The 26683-nt window shown below is 39.9% G+C and overlaps 1 protein-coding gene across 1 annotated transcript in view; it reads left to right on the forward strand.

Annotated features, from left to right (window-relative positions):
* Window positions 1-1057: 1057 nt before the first annotated feature.
* Ndnf (neuron-derived neurotrophic factor) overlaps window positions 1058-26683 on the forward strand; it is a 35220-nt gene continuing 9594 nt past the window's right edge. The window contains exon 1 of the mRNA XM_005386790.2: window positions 1058-1506. The gene's annotated coding sequence lies outside the window, so the exon portion shown is untranslated. The remainder of the gene's footprint in view (window positions 1507-26683) is intronic.

The following is a 26683-nucleotide window of genomic DNA, read 5'->3' on the forward strand; positions in this document are numbered from 1 at the left end:
TAGGCTGGCTTTTGCAAAGCTGCTCTGTGGCATGTAAGCAGTTTCCTGAAGCCACCTCTGGCCACCTCTCATCCGGTGGCCACAAAACTTTAGCAGCTGCGTCGGAATGCTGTCTGTAAGGAGGTCACCAAAAGATCAGTTTTTAATATGATCTCAGTAAAGTTGATTTCCATCTTATCGATATGCATGTCACAAACAACATGACAAGAGGGCAACTGCTTTTCATCCTTGCAGTATTGACAGTTTACCTTAATAATTTTTAGAACTTAATATTATTTTAAAAAAAAAACAGCTAGAGTCTAAAAACCCATGTTTGATGGAAACTAAGTTCTCAAGTGCGAAAATGAGATCAGTAGATCACTAGATACTTTCTGCCTGTTCCTCGCTCTCCTCGGCTCAGGCCAGGTTGCTAATTAGGTAACTCCTTATCATAATTACCTAGTCAGCCCTAATGGCTTCACACACTGGCGCGCTGGTCCTGTAGGGCAGCTTTGCAATTGTTAAAACAGCTGCTGGAGTTTCCCGAGGAGGCCGGGGCTGCGCCGCAGTGGACGCGTCGCTGGGCGAGGGCTGTGGGAGACGGGCGTTCGGGAGGAAAGAGGGACACGAAGCACCGTTTGCAATCCGCTTTCCGCCCGCACTCTCCGCCCTCTGGGTTTCGCACGTCTGCCTGCCCTGCCCCCGGCGCACCCCAGCGTCCCAGCTATTGTGCGCCCCAGTCCCTGACCCGGGGCGGGGGGGGGGCGGGGGGAAGGCCCCGCGTGCGCGTCTCTCCCTGCCTTACAGCTTTGCCAGGGTCGCCGAGGGCCTCCCCGTGCTTCCCGGGTGGTGAGGACGGAAGGACAGCGACGTGTCCCCGCAAGGCCGCCCGCGAGGGTCTTGTTTGAAGGGCGCTGTGTGTGTGAGCAGAGGGGGAGAGGGAAAGCGCCGGCGTGTGCGTGTGCGTGTGTGTGTGTGTGTGTGTGTGTGCGCACGCTGGCGCGCAGCGGGAGGAGGGAAGGGGACAGAGGGGGGCAGCGGGCAGCGGAGGGAGGGGCGGCGGGCAGCGGCGGGCGGGCGGGGAAAACTGGGCTCAGGCGGTGACACTCGGAGCGCACACTCCGCGCCGGAGCCGCGACACCGCGGAGCGCAGCTAGCCGCGCCCCAGCCCGGGTGAAGCCCGCGCAGCAGCATCCCCGCCCGCAGCCCTCCGGCGCCCTCCGGCAAGGGGACCCGAGCGCCTGCTCCTGCTCCGCCGGGACCGCCGCTCCCCGCTCCTCTGCGCTGCAACTTCGCCGCCCGGCCCGCGCCCGCCTTTGAAGTTTGCAACCCGACAAGTTGGGAAGCTTGGGCCGACTGCGTCTCTCTCCTTTATCCGCCTCCGCCCTGCGCTGCGGTCCCGCGGTTCCTGGATACGGTGCTCAGCATCCCCGCGGCCGGAGCCGGGGACGCGGGCTGTTTCGCACGCCACACCTCGGGGAAGGATTTTCTCCTCCACCCCCTAGGACGAACAAACCGATTTTTAAGGTAAGTGGGGCGAGGAAAGCCTTAGTCGGCTCCCGACGTCTCAGCCCGCCACCCCGGGACCTGGCACCCCAAGGCGTTTCCAGCCGAGGGCACCTCGGGGTCGGGGTTTGCGTCGCGCACCCCCAAACTGGGAAGGGCCCAGCGAGGTTCCTGCGGCCCCGATCCGAAGGCGTGGCGGGTGCGAGGAGCACGGGGCAAGTCACCTAAAGGTTTTAGGGTGTTTTCGTGGTACGTTAGGAGGTGAAGAGACAGCGCGCGGCCGGGCAGAGGAGAACCCAGTACCCGGGCTGCGGCGGGGTCGGGGAGCCCCGGAGCCAATAACCCTGACTCGGCCTGGACACTCACTTGCCCCCGGCCGGTGAGCTCCTGGCTCCCTCTCCGCGTCTCTGCCCTGTGCCCGCCGCTGGAGAAAGTGCAGGACGGGCTCTCGTCCGTGCCGGGACACCTCCTGCAGCTCGGCCCCGCAGTGCTCTGCGCGGTGGGCGAGCATCGCTGTAGAAACTTCGTTGGCCCCAGCTTGGTGGCCCGGGAGAGACTTGCACTTTCGCTGGAGCTGAGAGCACCCACCGCGGGGACATCCCCGCCCGCGCCGCCCGGGGGATCGGGGGACCTCGCCCGTCCGTGGGCGCGGAGTCGGGGCTCGCGCGCGTCTGCGCCCCCTTCCTTCCTGCGCGGAGCGCCGTGAGCCGGACGCTCAGGACCCCAAGCGCGCTGTTCCAGATCCCCGGCGTTCCTGGGGGCGCCTTTTGTAAACTGCTGAGTTTGAGGTGCGGTTTCGTTTCATTGTACGCCCTCGGCTCCCACTCTCCCCGGACCCCCGCGCTAGGCCGAGGCAAGAAGGTCCCCATGACCCCCTCAGCCGTCCCGCGGAGGCGGCCGAGGCCCTGGAGTCTGAGGTGGGCACCGCTGTGCCGCCCCAGCCTCCAGGTCGGCTCGGGGCGCTGTCCATCTCCCCTGGAAACCTAAATCTCGAGCGCGAAACGAACGCGAGCAGTGTCTCTGTTTTTGTTTTTCAGAGTTCTTTTCAGCAACTTAGTTGAGTTGGTAAATGTGTTCGCTTCCCTCATCTTTCAATCCTTCTAAGTCACAAAGCAGAACTTATTTTATCATTGAGTTGCTGATCTCCTCTTTCCCCCTCCACCCCTCCTCCGCCGGCCTGGCTTGCTGAACCCTTTTTCTTTGCCGAAGGAGGGAATCTCCGCGCCTCCTCCTCTCCTCCTCCCACCGTCCCGACGCCTGTGAGAACCAGGGAAGTCATCAATGGGAATAAATAGGACCCGGCGCTATTCTCCGCCCCCTTCAAACAAGTAAAATCCTCCCCGGGCTGCAGAAGTAGAGATAAAACATCCCTCCCAAGGGAGCGGTTGCTGAGGATTTGATGGGATTGAATTGTTTTATTATCCTGAAAGAAAGTGATGGATGGCTGAGAGTAGGGATATGCGTGGAGAGCCCGGGGTGCCCAGGGCCCGGTATTTATTATTATTCATTATTGTTTATTAAGAGTGATAATAAGGCCGTAACCCTGGCTGAGAACCCTGTTTACACTTGGTTTGATTTTATGTCGGTCTCTTATTACAGTGGTTTTAGAAAGTGAAAACACCAAAACGGTATTAATTCCTTGCACTCATTCTGCATATGGAATTAATCAAATGTCGAGGAGATACTGTCATTTTACTAAAGTTTAGAAGGTTGCTGTCTCTTGAAATGTCATTTGCCTCACTCTGCCTTCTTAAAGTTTAAAAAAACTTACCAACATAATTAATTATGGTCCCAATTCCCATTTTCAATCTAAACCTATGCTCAGGATATTAAAATACCCCATCATTTAGTCTCTAAAAGTGACTCTTGTGAGTTTAAATTCTTAGTGTGGGAAGAGGGGACAGCTGGGAATAAAGGGTCCAGAAATCAGAGAAATTAGTACTACTTCAAATTCCTCACAGAAGTCCTTCCCTTCTTTCAAAGAAGGGAATTACAAGTCCCCCCTCTGCTCAGTTCTTAACTTTAGTGACTGTCCTTAATCTTTACCACACGCTGGAAACTTAACAGCTTGCAGCCTTGTCTGTATTATTGTTTTCATTTTTGTGTCAAGACGTTTTATTCATTAAACTTGTATGTCAAAGACTCAGGCTCAGCGTGACGGAAACACTCTGTTTTAATTAGTAACTATCATAAAAAAAAAGAAGCTAGAGCTCTGTAATGGGCCTAAATTGCTATGAATTATGTGTGGTTTAAATTATACATTTCTTTCAGCAGAAATGAAACCATGAATATAAAACAACTTTTAATCACTTGCAGATACAGCTTTTATCTCCGAGGATGTAACAAAATATATAATTGAAAAATATCCTTGACTGAATGAAGGGAGCCCCCCCACCAGCCTCAGTTTATTTGTCCTAGGTCTACTTAACATTCATAGGGTAAAACTGTGAATGTTAAAGACAGGAGACTGATGTCACAGCTGTGGTAGTACCAAGGGAGGGGCTGCCTTTGAAGTAGCTCCCCCAGGTATGTCTTCACATAACTTAATGTGGAGACATTTTCAGTTGACATTATGAACTTGCTGACTCAGACGTTAGTGTTTTCACTTGGATTTAACTAGCAGACTCTGTTGTGGGGAGGATGTTTTAACATTCTTAATAAGTCATAAAGAAGAAAAAAAAATAACACATACCTGTAGTTATCTCCTAGTGTTTATTTCTATAGCAGTTCTGGTCAGCCTATCTGGAGATCAGACTTTTCATTGTAAAATTGTGTTTTCGATTATAAAAGAAAAAAGGAATTACAAAAGTTAGAACAAAACTAATAACAAAGGTTAAATAGATATTGGAAATGGAATGGTGATGCCTGAATTAGCAGACAGCATTGTAGCACATGAAGCGTTGTGAATTCTGCTTTATTGGAGCTGATTCAAACTCTGTTAGTCTCCTTTCTTTACTATCTCAGGAATAAGATGGTCAGTTCTAGTGAACAAGCAGTTCCTCTCCTCCTCTCTCTCTCACTTCTTTTTCCTTTCTGTCTTCTCACCAGCTCTTGCTCTGCAGAGTCATGCCCCCACAGGGGCAGCCCCTTGAGTACTGAATGGCATGAGTCTGTTGTCAGCCACCAGTCACTAGGAAGAAAGTGTATGCCACACACATCTGTATTGGGTCATTCAGCTCATTCATTTGACCTTGAAATAAGTTCTAGAGCCTCTAAGTGTTTGTTACGGTATGATTATTTTGAAGAACATAATTTATTCTTCCCCTGTTAGTTCACAGTCATCTAGTAGAAACCGCAGCACACTTGAGCGGTTAAAAAAGTAAACTGCACCAAATCTTTGCTTTCAAAACTAATTCCAAAAATGTAACTCTTCCATTACTTATACAGTACCGTTCAAAAGCTTTCCATTCTGTGGCCAGGAATATACCTCAGTGGCACAACTGCCTGCCTGGCAAGCATGAGGTCCTGAGTTCAGTTCCCAGTTTAAAAAAGAAAGGAAAAATGAAAGCTTTACATTTTACGTTCTTAAACTGGGGTAAACACTGCTTTGGTTTCCTCGACATGCGAATGGAAAATAAAATGACACCTAGTATGTATTCAGTTACACTTCCATCTTAAGTTCCACTTGGAAGAAAAGTAAATACTCTGCTGCTGTTGTCAAAAAATAAGCACATGGTATGATGTTGGAAACCAAGAATGCTGGTACTGTATTGTATGGATCATAAATTCAGTTATATTTCTGCAGGAAAACCCTCACTACTTTAGTCAGAGTCTATGTTTGCATGTATCTGCCGACTCTTCTGAGATCATATCTCACATTTGCTGCTCCATACCCTAAAGGTACCCAAGCCAGTGCCAAAGGCAGGTGTATTTGTAGCATTCACTTAAAGACACCCCCCTCCCCCGCAAGATATCTTCCCTCTTCCTTTTGGTATTTTACCAAAAACTTCAAAACAACAAATCCATGAATTTTAGGATTTTGAGATATTTGAAATATGTATTCATGGTAATATGAACTCCAAAAAATTGCTTGTTTTGCATTTTGAAAATTGAAGGTAAAAAATTTTTGCCTGTGTGGAGTAAAATCAAACCAGCAATATTTTTTTTGTAGGTTTTTCCCTTTGGAATAAAGAAATAGCTTTGCTCACAGAGCAGCTGGGTATTGGGTTCTGTTACAGTATCTTTTTTGTTCAAGAAACTCATCAAGCTAGATTTGATTTAAATTTCACTTTACACTCTATAATGCTCAAGTATATAAGAAAAGTATTAAAAACTTCCAAAATTATATGTTATTTTTTCACTGATTTCTGGATTCTTTGAAAATGGATTTATTTTAGTAAGCTGGTGAACAGTTTTTAGTTTTCATTAGTAATTTTTTCCTGTAACAAAGTTGAACAGGAAACATTTAATGTTTCTTATATTTCCCTGACATATTTTAGTATCACTTGTAGAAAATAGGAAATAAATGTTTTATTTAAAAAAAGAAAATATGGCTGAATAAGGTGGTATAATTAAAGTTAGCTTACCAAATGTCTCTTTTAAGTCTTCTTTTGAAACAATTTAATGCCTTTTGTGGTTATGAGAAGAGAAAAACAATTTCAGAAGTAATGGGGCTAAAGTTTAGGAAGCACTCAAAAAAACCTGATTATACATGATCAGAAATCAGCTCATTAGACCTCTAAGGCACAGCCCTGCAATATGGATACTTTTAAAGATAATAACCAAATTATAAAAAGTTAATATGCATGCATGTTTGTTTTCTAACTGGAATGATTGCAGCTAACATAACACATAGTGCTGACCGGCTAAAGTAAATACAGGCTGTGCAACTTTCTGTCGGTATTTGGTCTCTAAGAGGAAATCGAGGTAAACACTCTTATCCCTGTGTGCTTAGTGAACGTCTATTCCACAGTCCAAAGACACAGCCAAAAATATGGACTGCCTTCAAGAAATGTGTTTTGTCAACAGCTAAAAATCACCATCACTATCCCTTATCACCTTACCTACACAGATGAACATGAGTCTGAAGTTCAACATTTTCTAAAACAAGCAGTAAGACCTGAACTCATAATTTAAAAGAACTGTAATGCACACCTTGCTTTTGAAATCACCATGACTGTTTTTAAAACTTATAAAATGGGAGTTGTGAGCAAGTTATTATGAGCAAAAGCCATCAACACCATATTCAGACTGTTGGCAAACACAAGGAGGGGAGCAGACAGCGTTGTGGTGTTTACTTGGAATTATTATGTCCAAGAGGGAAAGCTTATGGAAAAGGATTTGATTTGTTTAGGACTGGGTTCTCCTGTTTAGGACACGCAAGTTTTCTGGGCCTACTGGAATGTAGATGGTTACAGTTTACAGCACACATTGCAATGAAATGTGATCTGCAGCAGTCCATACCTTGGAGATGGCTTTTATGACTCTCCTGAGTTCAAGTCACGTGTACACTGAGCTCAAAGGTGTTGCCAAGTGGATCACTATGCATTTTATTCCAGGAATAAAATGCAGTTGAATTGTTAGTCATTAAAAAACCCACACAAATATAAACATACTTGATCCATTTGAGTTATCCCTTTAAAAATTTGAAACACATAATAAATACATTAGTATGTATGTGTGTATATATCTCATAATGTTTCTTTGAATATTATGCACACATTAATAATGTTCAGTAAATTGTCGTAGCTTCATATTAATTATAGCATCCACTAGAATTCATAAATATTATAAAAAACTTCAAGTATGAACTGATTAGCCAGTCATGGTGGCATACACCAGTAATCAAGGAATCCCAGAACTCAGGAGGCTGAGGCAGAAGGATCACCACAAATTCAAGAATAGCCTAAACTACATAGCGAGACCCTGCATCAAACAAAACAAACAAACAGATTTGGACTGATGCAGAAGTAAGTGGATCCTGTCTGTAATTGAAGAGATATTTGTAGCTACAATGATAACAGAGATTGGAAGCAACAGTGCTAATTAGATCACCCAACGACTGTCGAAAGCCAGTGATCATTTATCATTTTGCTTCTGTCTATCTATCTTGTTGGTGATCCTTTGAAGATTTCAAAATGTACTACAAAAATCTATTGTTATTTTATGGAAAAATAAAGCTGCCTCTTAAATGGGGTATAAAAATATAACACTCTATCTAGACTGAAGAAGCAGGATACTGGTAGTTGAACTAACAGGTAGGTCATGGAAGAGAAGGCAAGAGTGGGAGGAGGCTCCAAGTGTACCAAGTGTGTAATTTTTAAGGTAACTTCATTTTTCAGAGCCTCCTACAAGCATAAAAGTATGTCTGCAGTAGGATTCAAAACAAAATGATATCAGCTGACAACTTACAAAGGTATGTTAATTACTAACAAAGTCAGATAGAAATGAGGCTATTTTAAGACAAAATTTTAGGGAGAGCTAATGTGTATGTTTAGCTCCTCTTTCTTTTTTTGAACAGCCTACCTTCTCATTTAGTTTCTTCTTCTGATAATACTGTTTCTTAACATAAGCTATATTTTTAACCTAAGTTAGACCCAGGGTCTCACTTAGAAAGGCCTCATGCTTGGTTGAAGTCTTGCTGTGGCTCTCTTGAAATTCTTAATTTTTGAACAGAAAGTTTTGCACTAAGAGGTTCCACAAATTTTTATTTTATATTCACCCACACAAATTATTTAACTGTGCCTTGGTGTGCATTTAAGAGATCAACCAGTGATCACTATCTGGCTGATCACAAAATCTGATGTCCAGGGACGAGACAGGATATCTGAGATTTTCTTTGCAAGAGTAGGCCCAATAAATATTTATATTCAAAAACTTGTTTGCTGAGTAAAATTATAGAAATGGGTTACTCCTTCAAACAATATCGATATTTCTCTTTGCTTGTGGTAATCCTTCTGATAATGTCCACCTTACAAAGATTCTTAAAAAGGGGATCTCATATTTACATAACTTGTGCACAATATGCCTCATTATGGTATCAGAAAGAAATATTAGAAGTTCTATTTATATTTACTTTCGGGCATAAAGAAAAATTAAGCTTTATAACTATCACTTATGATGTAAATTAATAAAAGCTCTCTTAATCAGCTTATTAGATGGTCACTGAATAACAGCACATGGTAGAGGTGATAACCTTTATGAATTAAAAATAATGCAAGGCAAAAATTATGACATTCTAATCATCCCTGTTGAACAAAACACCCTTGAAATTAACCAGGAAAATATTTGAAATGCACAGTGTCACCACTATAATTACACTATTCATTTCATTATAAAGTGATGTATTATAAAATACATATATATATCTATAATATTATATTACAGTTCTAAGAGGTTTGGAGATTGTAGTATATACAACATATTACAGAGTGAGAGGTGAACATAAAGCTGAAAAAATCCCCAAATAAACAAATTTCTCTTTTTTTTTGAGACAGGGTCTTGCTATGTAGTTCAGTCTGGTCCTGAACTCACTATATAGCCCAGGCTGGCCTTGAACTTGCAGCAATCCTCCTGCCTCAGCCTCCTGAGTGCTGGGATTACAGGTGTGTGCCATCACACCCAGAGAACTAATTACTTTTGTCAAGAATATTCCTTATTGTTTGAATAAGCATTTCATAACTTCCCTATTATCAATAAATAGATATTATACCCCATTATCTGTTGAAAATTTAGTATTGTGAGATTTTTTTAAATGCCATCCAGTTTTTTCATGTATTCTGTTATATTTTTAAGTTTTTTGAAACATTGTTTTTCAATACAGTTGTCAGTTATTAAGTGACATTTAAGTTGTTGCCTGTGCTTTGGATTTTGCAATGTAAAAGGAAATGCATCCATTTATCAGTAACATATTTGTGGATAACCCTTGATTGTTCACCAGGTCCTTCTATATCCTCCTGCTCATGAGAAATCTAAAAGTGAGCTTCAGTGAAGAAAGTTACCCAAACTCACAGAAACTCTTTAAATATGTACTTATTCTTTGGCTTCAGGAGCAAACTTAATGAAAATTCATGACAACTTGAAGTTCAGATTAATAGCCAAGTTAATGTCCATGGACATAATTTGCATAGAATTTTTTCTTAATGCACTGATTCAAAAATATTATTTCTTTAGCCTACATCTATCTATAAGTCCATACCTGTAGGTATCCTGTGGACTAGATATTTGCTTTTGTTTAGGTAATGATTAGGTAAATGTTTTAAACCTTTTTATTTTTTAATATATTATTTAAAGTAAAGCAGAAACAAACTTGTTTCCAAGAATAAAATAAACACTGGTTCTAATGGCACAAGGACTATCTCTGATAAATAGGTAAATAATGTCTTATATCTGTCCTCTTAGAAAGTTAGTCTGTTTTGGTGGGAGAAATAAATAAAAGTGAAATACAGTATCAATCAGTGAGCATGTGTGGGAACCATTGTAAGGCTCACCTGGTCTCCCCACACCCCAGCTACAATTGTCATGAATTCTATCCAATCATGGAAGGCAAAATGAGTTATCAGCTTGCTTTAGTGAGTCTACTTGTACCCATGAAGTTACCTCATGAAAGTAAATCTCTTGTCCTTTCTTCAACCCTCCTTTTAATTAGTCTGACTGGCCAGCTATTCATTTAAATCTTTTAAAATACACTATTTGTTGAGTCTGATCCCCACCCTTGGTGTGTGTGTGTGTGTGTGTGTGTGTGTGTGTGTGCGCGCGTGCACACACATAATAGACAAAACCTTTACCACATCTTGGAGAAATGTTATCTGAAAAAGGAAAATATAAAGACATTCTCTAGCAAGTAGAGCCTAGTAAGAAAAGTTAAGATGAGAAAAATGAGTTACAGTTTATTAGAAAATAACTTACATATGTCAGAGTATATAACTTACAATGTCAGAGTACATAACTTACAATGTCAGAGTATATTGCTGCATCACAGAAAAATCAATAAACTTCAGGATGTTTTTTGAAATCAGTGGTACTTGGTAGCAGTGTAGCAGTTATTCCGCTGTTCCATTAATTATGTGGCTTTCTTGAAAGGCAGTGACTAAAGTTAGATCAGTTATAAGACTTTTAAATGAATACCTTCAAAAAATTGAATAAAGCTGTATATTTCAGTGAAATAATAAGAGCTATTATGCACATATGAATATTCTAACTTTGAAACCTTTTATAATGACAAAAATAAGCTAATACTGTGAAAATATTCATAATTTCAGCTATTAAACTGGTGTTTATTAACACCAGTCATCAAACCCAATCAATAATTGTTTTTAAATCTACCTTTAAAATTTCATCACATTTCTCAAAGTAATTGAATGTATGGTAATCTAATAAAAATATGGGGCTTCTAATATAAGGTAAATAAAATAAAATAAAATTTGGTCACAATTACAAAGCAGTAACTGACCACCAGACAGTTTTGAGACTTGTTTTTCTCCACCTGGGGTAATGATGGCTGAACACTGGTGATCTCCAGCATTTACCAGTTGTAGACTCTTCCTTAGTGCTTCTCTAAAATCCACACACACACAAACACATGCACACACACATGCACGCACACACACACACCACCTCACTGTATATACTAGTTCTTCGGAGGAAAAAGTTATGATGTAATTGTGAGTCTGAATTCCCACACTAGGTCAGTATTTTTGGTTTATCATCTTCCTAAAGGTTACAGGTGTAGATGCTGGCATTATTTCATCATAATCTGCTATGAATTTCTCATTAAAAGATGACTGTGGGGTCTGTTTGCATTATCTGCTTTTGGAAAGTGTTCTTTTTTTAAATCATCTTTTAATCCACAAATAATAATGCAGAATGTCGCAGAAAGTGATCCTGATCCTCGCCTCTCTAATCTCAGCACGTGCATCTGAAATCCTCTGCTAGACCCTGGGCCTCAGAAGCCTCAGCACATTCCCTCTTGAGCCAGATTTAATCCAGCTATATTTATTAAGCAATATTGATGCTCTCAATGTAATGTATAGACAAGAATATTAACAGTTTTCTACTTTACATGTGATTTAAAAAAAACCAACACCGTCTTGGCTTCTTCTACGTGCTTTTAGATAGAGTCTAATTGAATAGCAACTTAATCTTTTAACTGATAGGTAAGTAAAAGTAGAATAATTTGCTGCTGAAATATATCATATCTGTTTGAAAAGCAAGTTAAAATGTTTTATGCTGTCAAATAAAGTTTTGCAAATAGTATGAAAAACTGGCTTACACTATTTGTAGATAACTTGAAACTTTTTGATTGTAAAAGGACTTTCATACCCGTTGTTTCATTTGATCTTATGACAATCTGGTGATGATCACTTCCTTTTTTGTTTTGTTTTGTTTTTTGCAGCACTAGGGGACTGAACCCAGAGCTTTTACACTGAGCTACGTTTCCAGCCTATTTATTATTTTTTAATTTTGAGACCAGATCTCGATAGCTAAGTCTCTGCTTCAGGCTCCCTGAATGCTGGGACTACAGGCAGGAAGCACAGTGCTTGGTTATCAGGTCTGCTTTGTAGATGAGGAAACAGAGACTGAATGAGATGAAGAGACTACAATTGTCTAGCAAGCCAATAATAGTTTAGTCAGGGCTTCAACTAAAACTTGTGAAAATAAATAAAAGTAAAAATCACATGAGAACAAAGAACAGACAAAGGACCAAAGAGGAAGTTAGGTGTCTCTAAGAAAAGTCTGTCCAGAGTGATGGGGAACTAAGATTCAGGAAGAGCTCCGCTGAATAATGGAGAGAGCAAAAGAGAGAAAGAGAAAGGAAGTCGTGCGAGCCCTCTGTCCCGCCAGATTCTCCCCAGGAATGGATTGTTATCTGCCTTTGCAAAGATTTTTTTTCCCCAGTTTTACAGAGTCTGGGATTTTATAAGAGCATCGGCAGAAGAAATGTGTATATAAAGACTTGCTTTTAAATTCTATATATTACAGAAACAAAACAACTACATACTAGTGTGTCCCCACTTTTTTTCTACAAATAAAAATAATACAGGGCTTAGTCATTTTAACTGTTTAAGTCTGGTGACACATCAAACGACTCATTTATCTCTGGGCTACAATTTTTATTACACTTAGTTTAAAATCACTATAAGTGTCAATATTTTAGGGTTTTCAAAACAAAAATCCCTTGGAATCATAGGAAGAAAAAAGACAAAGCTGTCCGTAACCAAGCTACGCAAAGTAAAGTCTGCCCGCTATCATCAGTTGGCTCCCGTCCTGAGACCCTGTTACAAAGGACTACACTGAGACCTTCAATTAGAATCTTTGTTTGAATGGGAAAACTGGGTGATTTGTCAAATATTCAAGTTTGAGGAGGACTAGTCTATATGATTCCTATTCTCACATCACAGTGTTTTCCAACCAAGCTAAACTGTACACATTGTCACAGGAAAGGGGTCCTCCTGAGAATATGTACTATGCTTATTACTGGGACATTTTTGTGTTCTTAAAGAGAGAGAAGATGAATCTTTATACCATGTCCTAGACCACCCCACATATACCACCTACCCCTGGCAGCCATATCAGTGGATATCCACCCCAAAACATTAAAGATACACTTCTGTTTGTTTCACACACTAATCTATTATAAGCTTAGCAGTCACAAAAATTGTCAGAAATATACAAACTTCATTTCCTAGTTAGCCTATATTATTACTTGGTGAAACAACTGCATACATCAGCAACAATAGCCAATTTTAACACTTGAACTTTCATGTATTTATTATATACCCACAAAGTATTACAAGCATCTGCCTGAAATTGGGCTTTGTGATGAGCACTATAACTGCTGTAGACATAAATAGGATTACCTTTCTACACTGGGGGATCTCTTCTGTACAAGCACAGTTAAGACGGTTGTCGGTAGAAGTGTAGGCATGAAAAAATATGCAACTAGATTTCCCTGTTGTAGAAGCTTGAACCCTACAGAACAAATAGACATTTATGGCAAAGGCACCCTAGAGAAGGAAGCAGCAGCCTGCGTCAAGGCCAGAGGCAAGTGCTAGGACGGTGCAGAAGGAGGAGGCTGTAGGAAGTGAGTTTGGCAAAGTGAGCAGGGGTTGGAGGTTGCAGGGCCTCGTGTGTAATAAACTTCATCCTCTAGTTAATAGGAAGCATCTGACTTATTTTAGCAGCAGAGTGAGACAGATTATTGTTTATTAAAGGTAACAATGTCAGTGCTATGGAAAAGTCAGGAGTGAGAATAGATATTAGAAATGCATTTTATGAATGCAGTAGGGGAGATACACTAGGGGGTAATTTGAGGAACCGGCAGTGTGGATTCCAGAGACGATGCAACAGGTGGATTGGTAGGCTTAATGGCCAATAGCTGGAGATTGAAAACCAAATGCCATTAAGGTGCCTAGCTGAGTAACTTGAGGTGTGGCAGTGAGTGAATCTTGTGATGATTTCCACGCAGCACCTCAGTTAATCCTTCAGCTGCCCTAGCAGGAACAACTGTTACCTTTCAGCCCACCCACCAGCAGAGGACCCAGGTCTCAGAGCGTGCCATGGTCTGCACACGGTCCCAGTGGCATGGAGACTTTCTGCAGAGGAAGCAATGGGGCTCACATTTGCCCCCGTGGAGTCTGGCTTGGAAGGGCCAGAGCTGCACTGCTTACCCTTCTGAGGAGGAGGTGTTGGAGCACAGAAGGAAAGGGGGTCTGGAGTCAAGAGTGAGCCCGGCCCTTTGGGGAAACAGCACCACCCCCAACTTCCTCGTATAGTTGGAAATTTTCAGGAGTTTTCTGATGGGAGGTATTTCAGATAGCTTTCAAAAGGCTTGTGGAAGGGTAGATACTACTTTTTCCTCATCTTTATAGCACCTATGTAGCTATTTTTAGTCTTTGTGAACAAGGTAGGTACTGAACAAATATTTGCTGAATTGTACTTATAATTCAAGTGAGAGAAGAAAGGAACGTAAGAAAGAAGGCCTGGTTTCACTGGAGGACTCTGATCCAGCCTTATCAGCCTTTGAGGTGCCCAGGGGACTTGCAATAGGCCCTTAAGAAACACAAGCTGACTCCCTGGCAATGAACAGGGAGAGCTCAGATAAGAAACCATCTAAATAAACACACCCTGCTGCAGTCCCAAGGAGAATCCGCCTGGAGATTTTACAGCACTTTGTGTTTTGGCCACTCACTCCGGAAAGTCAGGAAGCACCCTCCCGCTGTTGGAACACCTCCTGCATTTGAAACCGCTCTTCACAGTGTCACGGCCTTGTCAGATATGGCTTTATGTCTCTGCACACCAATCTCCTTTTCTCTAATGCCCCGCTAGCTTCTGGACTAGCTAGGGTGAGCCGAGGGCCTCTAATCCATCTTTCATCTGATAATGGACCTGGAAGCAGCTCAAGTCTTTCACGGGTTTAGCAATGGGTGGTTATTCCTCATCTGCTGTGGCTGCCTGAGCCTCAGGGAGCTGCGTCCCCGTAGCTGAAAGCAGGTTCCTCTGGGAGAAGAGGGTAATTCCCAGACGTGAAGCCGGAGAGACCAGTCTGTCCATCCCTTCTGTCTTCCTCAGTGCCATCGTCTATTAGAATCCCCTCCTTGTTCCAATATTCCGGGGCTCTGTATGCATAGTCGTCTTGGCGTCCCTGCTGGGGTGGCCTCAGGGACCAGAGAGGCCTCGGTGATCACACAGGCTGGCAGGGCCTCCTTCTCCACAGCGCCCCTCTCCGGTTGACAGCTGCATTTTCTTTATGGCGCTCAGGGCTCTCTCGAATCCTCGCCGTAGGCACACTTAGTTGTTGACTTCCTCGTTGTCTCTCTTGCCCAGTGATATAAGCCAGACGATCAAACCCTTTTGCCTGTCCTGCGCAACGCTGCTCCCTGTCCCTCAGAAACGGCCTAGCACACGGTCAGTGCCAGGACAGTGCTTGTCAAATCGCCCAAGGAACTCTCCACTTCCACCCGGCTCCAGCTTTTAAGATGTTTCTGTTGTCACTGCCTTGTGGGTGGGTATTGCTCTTTACTATATCACTAGAAACTGGATTATGAAAGATTCCTTTGATCAAAACTTTATGGAAGATGCAGCCCATGTGCTTAGCAGACATAGCTGGCAGAATCACCAAAGCAATTTTAAAACCAGGTTTGTCATAAGAACAAACATTTGAACTGGAATAATTTAAATACCTCCTTGTGTTTATGTGGTGTGTAGAAATAGAAAAGTCTTTCGAATTTTTAAGATTCTTTGAGAAGGTATAGTAGCTATATAGTACCTAAGATTAAAGGAAAGTATATAAAAATTCAAATTTGCTGCTGGGAGACAAGTGGAGAGATTAATAGTTTTTAGAAACTTTTAGAAACTGCTGCAATATTCTCTTTTAGTCTTTCAGTCCTATCTTTGCTGTCACTGGCAAGACTAGTAATGATGCCACATCCCTGTAATTCCAGCTACTTGGAGGCTGAAGCAGGAGGATTCCAAGTTTGAGGCCAGCCTGGACAACTTAGTGACATTTGTCTAAAATAAAAAATAAGAAAAACACTAGGGATATAGCTTGGTGTAAAGGCCCTGGATTTATTCCTCAGTACCTCAAAAAATAGAGGGGATATTGAGGATGTAGCTAAATGGTAGAGCACTTGCATAGCATGTGCAAAGTCCTGGGTTCAGTACGTAGTACTAAACACACACACACATACACCACCACCACCACCAACAGCAACAATGATCTCAGTTCAGAAGATTTAATGAGCACTTATTATGTGTATTAATGTACAAAAAGATTGCTGCTTTTTCCCCTGCAGTTTATTACACTTTGATGTGTGATGTCCATCTAGTGTCCCTTCCAGTCACTTCTTTGCCCTGCCTGTGTTTTCTGCCAGCCTTACTGTCTGCATCCTTCTTGTCCAGGCTCATGAAGTCCCATATTTTATCCTGTAGCCAATAGGATTCCTCACATATAGTGTTGTTTTCCTAAAATGTGCCTTCCCACATAAGCTACATGACATCTGTCAGGTGTCACTTTGTAAGAAGGTTCACAACTTTTATGTTGCTGAACTGTTTGGCCACAGCGTATGAAGAAATTCACACAAATATACCAAATTATTCTATTTTCATGTCAAATTTTCTTGTATCTTCTGATTTGTCTTATTCTGTTTCCTGTTCACTTACCATAAATGACTCCTTAGCAGAACTAAAATATGTATGAATTCAGACTTCTTCCTTTTTTGGGTACTTTTGGCAAATGAATGTGCCTCAAGCATCATGCATCCCTTCACTTGATGTGTGAGTTCACAGAAGGAACTTGGATGCTTGGCGTGTGCTTAGTGCTTCCCTGGGGTTGTCTCATCAGCCATCCTGTGTCTGACAGAACTCGCTTCCCACCATGACAGCTGGAATCGGGATTGTTAGGTTTTCATCTGCGCATCTTACTGACATTCACCTTGGCCTTTTTTCCTCTGTCACTCATGACATGACGAGAATACCTTTCTCTTTTTTCTTGTGTTCTAATATCTTATTTCATATAGCTTTAAAAACTGCATCTAAAATGGCCATTCATAAATTATTAGATGCCACCTTTGCTTGTCTAATTTTGTTTGTCTCTAATTTCTTCCTTGTCTTTAATACTTATGTCACATTGTGATCTCCTATAATTAATGTGTTATCTTAGATTCTTTTCTCCTCCCACTACCTACCTCCAGCTTACTTGCGTACTCTGGGACGTAAGTCCTTCCCTATTCCCCTTCCGCTGTGCAAAGGTGAAATTACCTCATTCTACCATTCACAGTGGCAATAGCTCCCATATGATGCTTTTGCTTTTATAAGGATGAGATCGTAGTTTGCCTCTAGAGTCATCTTTTCCCTAAAATTTATTTTCCACACAGTAGACAGTTATATTGCCCCCCCCCCAAAAAAAAACAATAAAAGAGCATGAATTAGATCAAGGCCCACTGCAAGGGTTTTGCACCACCCTCAGGAGAGAATCTAACTCAGTGTGATGCAAAGCTGCGATGATCTGCACTTCGCCTTCTACTCTCCCCTCCATCCGTTGGGTTCCACACGGATGGCTTTTCCTTCTGTCAGCACTTCGAGCATAGTGCCACCTCTGGACCTTTGTACCAACTATTTCTTTCCCTGACAATTGCTTCACTAGCTTCTTTTTGTCATTTAAATCTCAGTGTAAATGTCACTTCCTCTACAAATCTTCCTCTAAATTTAAAATTGTCACCACCATACACAAACCTATTTTAATTTTCTGCACAGTGATGAATACCAGCCAGCACTGTTTTCTAACTTATGTCTGTGTTTATGTGTTGTCTATCACTCCCCCTAGACCGCACACTTCATGGTATCATCACTGTGCCAGGGGAGACTGCTTGACATGTAGCAAGAGCTCATTACCTAGATGATGAATCAAAAATAATGAACTGAGTGAATATACTCACATATTTGGACACTGTTGCCTGGGTATGTAAGTTTTGCCTTTATAAGTAGATTATAAATTTCAAGGCTATTTCAGCTGCTCCACTAGCCAGTTTATAAGTACTGATTTGGCAGTTGGCAGTTTGTTTGACAACTTGTTTATTCTCCTGATGTTAGCACTTTGGGCCATACTTAGTTTGGGGAATCTATAGAGTATTTTACTGAAAAGTTCACTTTTTGGCTAATGTAAATATTTAAAAAATCAAAATTTTATGGCGCTGCATGCTGTAGAGACTCAGTATTTGATAAGCAAGATGTCTAATGTCTCACCTTCTGGGCTGGTGTGTGCTGCTGCTCGATGCTACTGGCATGTTGCCACACCTCATCTTAGCTAAATTTCAGGAGAGAATGAGGAGTGCAGTTTGTAAACTGCTTTGGGGAACACTGCACAGGAAGTCATTTTCATTTTGCAGCAGATCAACAGGAAATAAGGCTTAGTTGCCAAACAAAAGCAAGAAAAGTAACCAAGCATCTTATCCCTCCCTCGGGAGCTTTCATTACTCTAGGAACGATTAGCTTCTCCTAAGGCGATGGAAGTTTTCCAGCTATTTCAGTTGCATGTATTGGGGACATTTTGATAGGAAGAAGATATTCTCAAATTTGTCCCCATTTTACTTTGCATGATCTCATGTGTTATTTTCTAACTTTATCTTGTCTTCTAATCACCCATCAGATGTGTTTTAACAGATCTACTCCTTGCTTTAGTAAACTGAGTTGGGATCCCTGGATCAAAGACTATGCCTATTTGTGGTACATTTATTTTGTCTGTATCTATCTTCATGATGCTTTCCATTGGAGTTAAAGGTGATGGCAACACAGGGTTACGTACTTTAAAACATGATCCTCTTTCAAGTAGTTCTTCTGTAGGCTTGGTCACCTTTTAAAATTAGAATGCCCTAACTTTGGCCCTGTTGTGAACTGCACAGCACCATGAAGATCTGAGTGGGTGGATGACAGAATGGAAACTTTATTTGAATCTTTGGCATGTTTTAATTTCACATTGCTTTTTTACACTAATTTAATTTCCTTTCAGAATGAAAGTTGGCAGTCATTTAGGGAAGTGCCTGAAAAGGTTGGAAATATTGCAGTTGAGATGGATATGAAGGTCCTTAATCCATAGATTACTGACATAATGAACTTTAAACCCTCCATAATCGTGCCACTACGTAATGCCAGTCCGTATTTAGACAGCTTTAGAGCATCGGCTCCGTGCAGCATGCTGGCTCTACGTTGATGGGCCAGGTAGCAGCTGGCATAGATTTTATTTTTTTTTTAGTTTAAACATTCACCATCTTTTTCTGCTGCACTCTGCAGTTAAGGCACAGGGAGCGCTCACCCTACTTGTTTCAGAGACCACTGCCTGAGACAGACCAGGGGCCCTTTCTGTGCTCCTGATTTAGACCACTCTTTTCAAATTTGGAAATATCAAATGTCAATGTGCTGTATTTCTCTCAGATTTTCAACAATAGCACGGACTACTTTTGGATTTTTATAAATAACGAACTAACTTCAGTCAATATTTTCATTGTTTGCAAAAGACAACAAAATAAAGCAGCTTCTGGGAATTTTTAATTTTCTTATTGCTTCATTTCTGCCTTGAGGGGAGCCCTCTTGTGTGAACTGACAAAGGGTGGACATGGTCATGTTGCTGAGCACAGCCGCCTTCACTGGCCACCCACCAGGCCACGGCAGAAGCAGGGCCCCTTTCTCCAAGCAGGGCTATGGTTGCTCTTCACAGTTAGATCAAATGCTTCAGATTACCTATCAGATGTGGCATGAATGATTCCAATAAGCCCTCAAGTTTAAAAATAGAAGTTAAAAAGACTGTATATTTGCACTCAAAGAGAAAAAGAAAATAACAGAAATCTCTGTGGCAGACCATTCCTTGAAATTATCCTCAGTAAATTATAATCATGCATTCTCCAGTCTCTGTAATTAAACATTAGGTTTCATTTATTCCAGATGCATTTGCTTCAAGTAGTTCAGAGTAACCATCCTTCTTTTAGGCCACTGTAAATTTATTTCAAGTTTGTAGCCCATACATGATTGGCTACATTGGGTAGTTTTTAAATGAACCTTGATACTACAGTGTGTTTTTAAGTTGTGTATCATACGTATCCTGATGAATTTGATGTTAAATTTTGTAACATGTGATATAAGTACTTGATAACATTTTTATCAAATATGTCCACATATTCCCAAAAAGAATTTACAGGACCTTCATTATTGGTGATAGAGGGTTGGAGGAATTTGTTTTGGTCCTATTATCACAGGTAGGTAGAGTTGTTGGCTTCTGTTCTGGGGAATCTACAGATGTGAAAAAGGTCACAATGTCTTAACTTATATCCCGTCAGGCCTTCTATTCAGAAAGCCTCAGGCAGTTACATGAAAATCCAAGAGAACTTTATTTACAAGATTTGAAAATTCCTTGCATTAGTGAGATAACATAACTAAACAAGAGTCTGGAAACATTAAAGGCAAAATTTCTAGTGGTTTGAAATATTTCCTTACACCTTATATTTTTAATTAGGATTTGTAGTTAAATCCATTGGATACATTTTTAAAGGAGTAAAAGAAAAATCCAGATTTATGTATTCATTATCACCGTTTACACATTCAGGTAATAAATCTGTGTTCACTAGATGAATCAGAGGTTAAACCAAGACTAGTAAATGGACTAGTTTATCTTGTGTAATTGAAGATAAATTGTGCAAATTGGCAGTAGGAGAGCTGCTGTGGATACTGTAAGCAAAGTTTCATTTGTTTTTAGGCATACTGTATGTTTGTGCTGATAGAGGTCATCCTAAGAGTTTGTTTAACACACTAGTTAATTACTCAAATGCCCTTTAAGATTTTGCTTTGCTCACCTTTTGACCATTTTTAATTTCCATGCATTTCCATAGGTTTCTGGGAAAACTTTGACCATTTATTTTAACTATACTAAAGATCCAGAGAATAAAAGTTTAAATTAGTGCTGAAAATTGTGCCTTATCATTATTTGTGCATTTTCTGATATCCACCATTTGCCCTACCCGAGACTCCCTTGGGCAACAATGAAAGTGCTTCATATCTATTCAGTAGCATATTATTGAAACTTGTCTTTAATTCATCCCTTGCTATACACGCCCTTTAGAGAAGGGTTAGAAGCAGTTGCATCATCACAATTCTAAAATATTAAACAGAAAACCACTCTGTACATCTTGAGAGCTCTAGTGTTTACCTGTGCTTGTAGTCAGCAACAGTGAGGAACCGAGCTCCTCCGTCGATGAGAACAGTTGAGTTTGAATCAGGAAAACCAGGGCCACAAGCTTCTCCAGCAACTCCCTTCTAGTTCTCCTTTTATGCCACTGGCAACAATCCTCAGGTGGATGTTCCACACCCAGAACCACGCTGACGCAGTTCAGCTGGAAGTTCCCGCTCAACCTGACCATTAGTTAATCCACCATACCTTCTTACCAGGGAATGGGCAGCAAGTGCCTCTTCTTTAATTTGAAAAGGTTCTTCTTTTAGGACCACTACTTATTTATGCTTATTTCCCCATCAACTAATTGGACTTATATAGTGGTCTAAATATTTTGACCTAAAAGCACATATGTATACATATATAACTACATATATTTAAATTTATTTACTGTCCAAACTCTTTCTGCTTTCATCACAGTAGAACACATGGCTTAAGTTTAGGAATTATACTCTGAATACAATTTCTTTTCACCTGGGATACACTGGCATTCAAAAAAATAAAACTACTTCACATCATCAGTGGTCTATTTTCCAAATAGTAAGGTGTACCAGATTATTAGGAATCTTTTCTCTCTTTAGTTTTAATGGCCCTAAAGATGTGTGCTAAATAAGAAGGAGGACTTTGACAATATAGGTAATGCCACAGTTTTAGACTCACATCCGTATGCTTCATTTCACAACTTTTTATCCACACAGAGGAAGTCAGTATTTTCAATAATTAGGAGGAAATCACATAATTTATTCTGGGTGTGAATAAATGTGCAGCAAGTTGATTGATCTGCCTAGAAAATTAAAAAAAAAAATTGAGTCATTTTAGCAACTGTCTACTTCTATTTGACTTACAGCCTCCATTGTAAAAAGCAAGATTTCTTGCTCCACAGACATAGTTCCTAAGATACTCATGAAAAAAGAGTGGTGCCAAAAGTGAAATTCTGATTAGTTTTATTTAACTTAAATTTTAAATAAGCTCTGGATGCCTAGAACTAACAAAAAGAAATGAAAAGTTATGCCATTAGAGGGCACTTTTGTAATTTTAGACATCTCAAAGATGTCTATTCTTATACACTAACTTACAAGGCTTAGCCTTAAGAAGAATTAATTTACTGTTCTTGGTTAAAGTGACTCATTCTTAAACTGAATGTCTCAGAGAAAACATTTTATTGCTAGAGAATAGAAATATATAAAAGCTAAAAACTAGCATTCAATAGTCTCTAAGTAAACCTTCAGTTTTTGATAAGAATATAAGTTGTAAAACATATACAGTATATGTGCAAAATAATTTCTGATAAGTTGTATTTGGTACTCCTTTTAAATACTTTTGTTTTTCAAAAAACCTGCCCCTGACCTCATCAAATTGAACAAATGATTAATGTTTTCTAATATCTAAGTAAATATTTTCTTAATAATAATTAAATGTTATTAGATAACACTTTAAAAACCATAATGTGACAGAAGAGAAATCCCTACATTTTGGGGTCATACTAATTTGGGAAAAATATCTGTTTTGCCAGTAATTATCATGATGATTAACATGGTTGAATGGTTTAGAAATAAAAAGTGTGATCTGACAGGATTTTAATTGGGGGAAGTAATGGCTTGTTTGATAAACTAACAAAATAGGAAATGGAGGGTGGTTGGATATCAGGTACCAAAACAGTTAAATAAAATAATTAGCCCCAGTTTTCTACAGTACAGAGGAGCAACCATAGTATTCAATAATCTGTTATATATTTTATTAGAATTTGAAGAAAGGCTTCAAAAGTTTGCAAGGCACGCACACAAAATAATCAATATTTAAGGAAATGGAAATGATAATTACCCTGACTTCATCCTTACATATTGTAAACATGTATCAAATCAACGTACTGTAAAATTATTATGTTAATTAAACATTTTTAAAAGTTAAAAAAAGAGGTTGATTTATGTTCCTTATTAGTGATAATTTAAATTAAAATATCTACCTGAGGAAATAAAGGAATGAAACAGTAAAATAATTTCCTAAGTAAAAGCTTAATGTCCAAAACTGTAAAAAGTTTGCTAGATAATAGTTGTCTGTAATTTCATAGATAGAGCACTAGAAGAAGGCAAGAGATTCTTGGGTCAGAGACATAGGACCTTTTAGTCAGAGCAGTAGCAGTAGGCACGGTATCATTGTTTTTTTCTACTGACTACCTGATCCTAACTCCCGATGACACAGAGAGACAGCAGGTCAGGTAGTGAGGTTCCCTGCAGTAGAGAAGCCTTGAGTTTAGGGAACCCATGTGGTTTACAAGGGGTAATAATCACACTCACTCTTTGAACCAAAGGTTTATCTTTCCAGACTGTACAAAAGGGTAACCATCCCTAATCAGAAATTTAAAATGCTCTAAATCCAAATTTTTTGATGGCAAACGTCATGCCACAGGTGGAAAACTCCATACCATTAAACTTTGTCTAATACACAGAATTATTAAAAATATTGTACAAAGTTACATTTGAGCCACGTGAAAAAGATATAAGAAACATAAGTGAATTTTATGTTCAGACTGGGGTCTTAGCACTATGATATCTTATTATCTATGCAGATACTCCAAAATCCACAAAAATCCCCAATTTAAAACATTTCCAGTCCTAAAAGTTCCAGATAAAGAATATTCAACTTTACAAACATTCTTGAAATGTAACTTTTGTTCCACTAAGGCAGTCAGGGCCTATACTGCAAGACGTGCAGAAACAGAGACTGGGGGAAATTGCCTGAAGTTGTTTCCTAATATTAAAGTGCTAAGTAACTGATGTGGAGAATATACATGAATAAGATTTGTCATACTTTAAAGACTTTCATGAGGAGTAATTCCTATTTTTCACATCATATAGCATGTACTATGTGTCCTTACCATTCTAGGCCGGTTTGTTCATTTCTAAAATGAAAATAATAATAGCGCCTAAATCACAGGGATGTTAGTGCTGTTAGATGAGATAATACATATAACACACTTTAAAAAGTGCCTGGTATACAGCATGTACACAGCAATATTTATTAACTTTATTACCTTGAAATTCATATATTATAAATAGCTGATTTAATAAAGAGAAATCCGTTCTCAACAGCAGTTGAAGATGTCAGTGACACGCCTGCCAATAATGACTATCTATTTCTCTGATTCTGGGCCTGACCTAAACAACCCGAATACCCTGAATATCCTGGGGTGCTGGGCAGCTTAGCTGGCCTGCGTTATCCAGGGGCACCGCAGATGACAGCTTTAAGGGCACCTAATGAGGTAGGGCTGCCTTTAAGTAGCTCCAGGGCAAATGTGCCCAAGTATCCCACACAGAAGTGTTCCAGGGGTATACTTGCCCTCTGGTCCTCATCCATGCAGACAGCCAAATCCTAACCACTTCTAAAAGGACTTTTAAAAAAGAATTGTCTGGCCTGTTCTGCTTTCAGCAGTCAATATTTTGGGGATGGTACTACAAGCATAAGTAAACTAAATATGTTCTATTTTGCTCAGATAAATATTTCTAGGGCACATAATTTTAAATATTTAGTGAAATCAAATGCTATTCAGATTTTCCATTTCTGTTAGCTCCAGGAAGAACAGAAGAGGGGAAGGATGGAGGGTGGTAGGTACAGGCCCTATCCAATTCAGTCTACCATGTCCCTATTTGCTTAGAACAAGTTAACTGTCTTTGATTTTGGTACATCCAGCCACTTCTAATAGACATAACATTTGTTTACTATGAGTAACTCACAGGAGCTTTTACTTACATCCCCAACTTCCCTTGGATTTCTCCTTGAAAATCACCTGGACATCTGAAGGACAGGTCATTTAATGAAGCTCAAGGGGGCTGGTCTTATTCCTTAAGTGCCAGCTGGTCGTGAAGAAGAGTTCAGTATTCAGTCACAGATCCATTGTCCATTTGAATAAACTCTTCAGCAAACTGACATCTGGAATGGCCAACTAAGTTGCCAAAGATTTTATATCTATTTATGGGCTGAAACCAAAGGTCATATTTCTTACTGTTCAGTCAACTTTTCTTTTAATTACAGTTCACCTAACAGTAGGAATGGGAAATAAGAAATTAATATGGCTTTCCTGAGAGATATTACTGAGGGTGAAAGTTTGGGTTTTGCAGTCAGACTCACTGGATTTGTATCCTTTCTCTGGTTTTGTAATGAAAATTTATTTTTATAGAGGAATAGTACCAACTAGACAGAGTAATTGTGTAAGTATGGTAAGGCAGTTAGTGAATTTAGTTTTATACACACTCTCAATAACTGCAGATATTTTAAATGGAAAACTACACTACAAAACAAAAGGCAGAGGAGACATATTGACAGAATATAATGAAAAACTACCCACCCTATCATTTTAAAAAAGAAAATGTTTACTCCTTTCTAAATTGCTTAATTATCTGACTACACTTTTGATAAAAGAAAGAAAAATTAAAGTCAGATGATGTTTTTCATAGAGGTGAATTCATCACTTCTCTAGTAATACCTTTAAAATAAAACTGCCATTTACCTCATTTGAAATTATTGCAAATATTTACATTTAACTTTCTCACTAAAGTACTTAAATGTGAAAAAAAAGACCACATTTTTGTAATGCTTGAATTCCCTGATGTATTCTAAATCAAATAGGTAAGAGAAAATAATTCCTCACATAGTTCTTTCTGTGAGAAAGAAAAAAAATTTACCAAATCATCCAGGGAAGCAAAGCCTGTCACTAATGCCTAGGACTTCACCACAAGAAAACAGACGCATAGAAAACTTTGTCCTTGACAACATTACTACAGCAGTGAGCACTACAGACTGACCCTTAGTCACTTATCTTTGGTGGAAGTTAGTGACGAATGCCAGAACGTAGCTCAGTGAAACACCGACAGGGGGTAAGGCCAATGTTTTAAACAGACGACTTTCCAAGGTCTGTCTTGGCTTCTGAGAGTGAGAATTAAAGCCCATTTTCCAACTTGTTGGAGCTTTAGAGTAAATACTGAAGAGTCTGGAAATCTATAACAGTTAGATATCAATAAACAGCTCACTTAATGATTTTGGACAAATTGCTTTACCTATGAGGAAGTGAAACTTTAATTTCCAAACATTTTCTGATTTATGAAAATCTGATTTTGTGAGAAACATATTGCTATATAGACTCTTTAGTCAAATTTTAAGGAAGAAGAAAAATACCATACTGCTCATTTTCTGGCTTTCAGTGGGTCTTGGGACACATGCTGAAAGTAACAGTTTAACCATAGCAGCAATTAATAATGTGACTGCTGAGCAGTGAGTCTGACCAAGCATTGGCACAACTCATAATGGCTGAAAGGACTGCCTCTAAATGATCACCCTCGTTCAAGTTTTAAGACACTGATAGGACATTATCTATAATGACCAGATTGTCTTCTGCCATAATGAGGTAAGGATTTCCTCTCTAAATATTCAGGGAAATTTAGGCATCAACTGTCTTTCATTTCAAAATCTATTTAATGTTTGAAGTTCTGGAAAATTCTTTCTTAACATCATGAAATAATTTGAAGAAAAAATAAACACAGAAGAGCTGCCTTC

The sequence above is a fragment of the Chinchilla lanigera genome, unplaced genomic scaffold (assembly GCF_000276665.1).
Source record: "Chinchilla lanigera isolate Chin_1 unplaced genomic scaffold, ChiLan1.0 scaffold00027, whole genome shotgun sequence".
In the NCBI taxonomy this organism is placed as follows: Eukaryota; Metazoa; Chordata; class Mammalia; order Rodentia; family Chinchillidae; genus Chinchilla; species Chinchilla lanigera.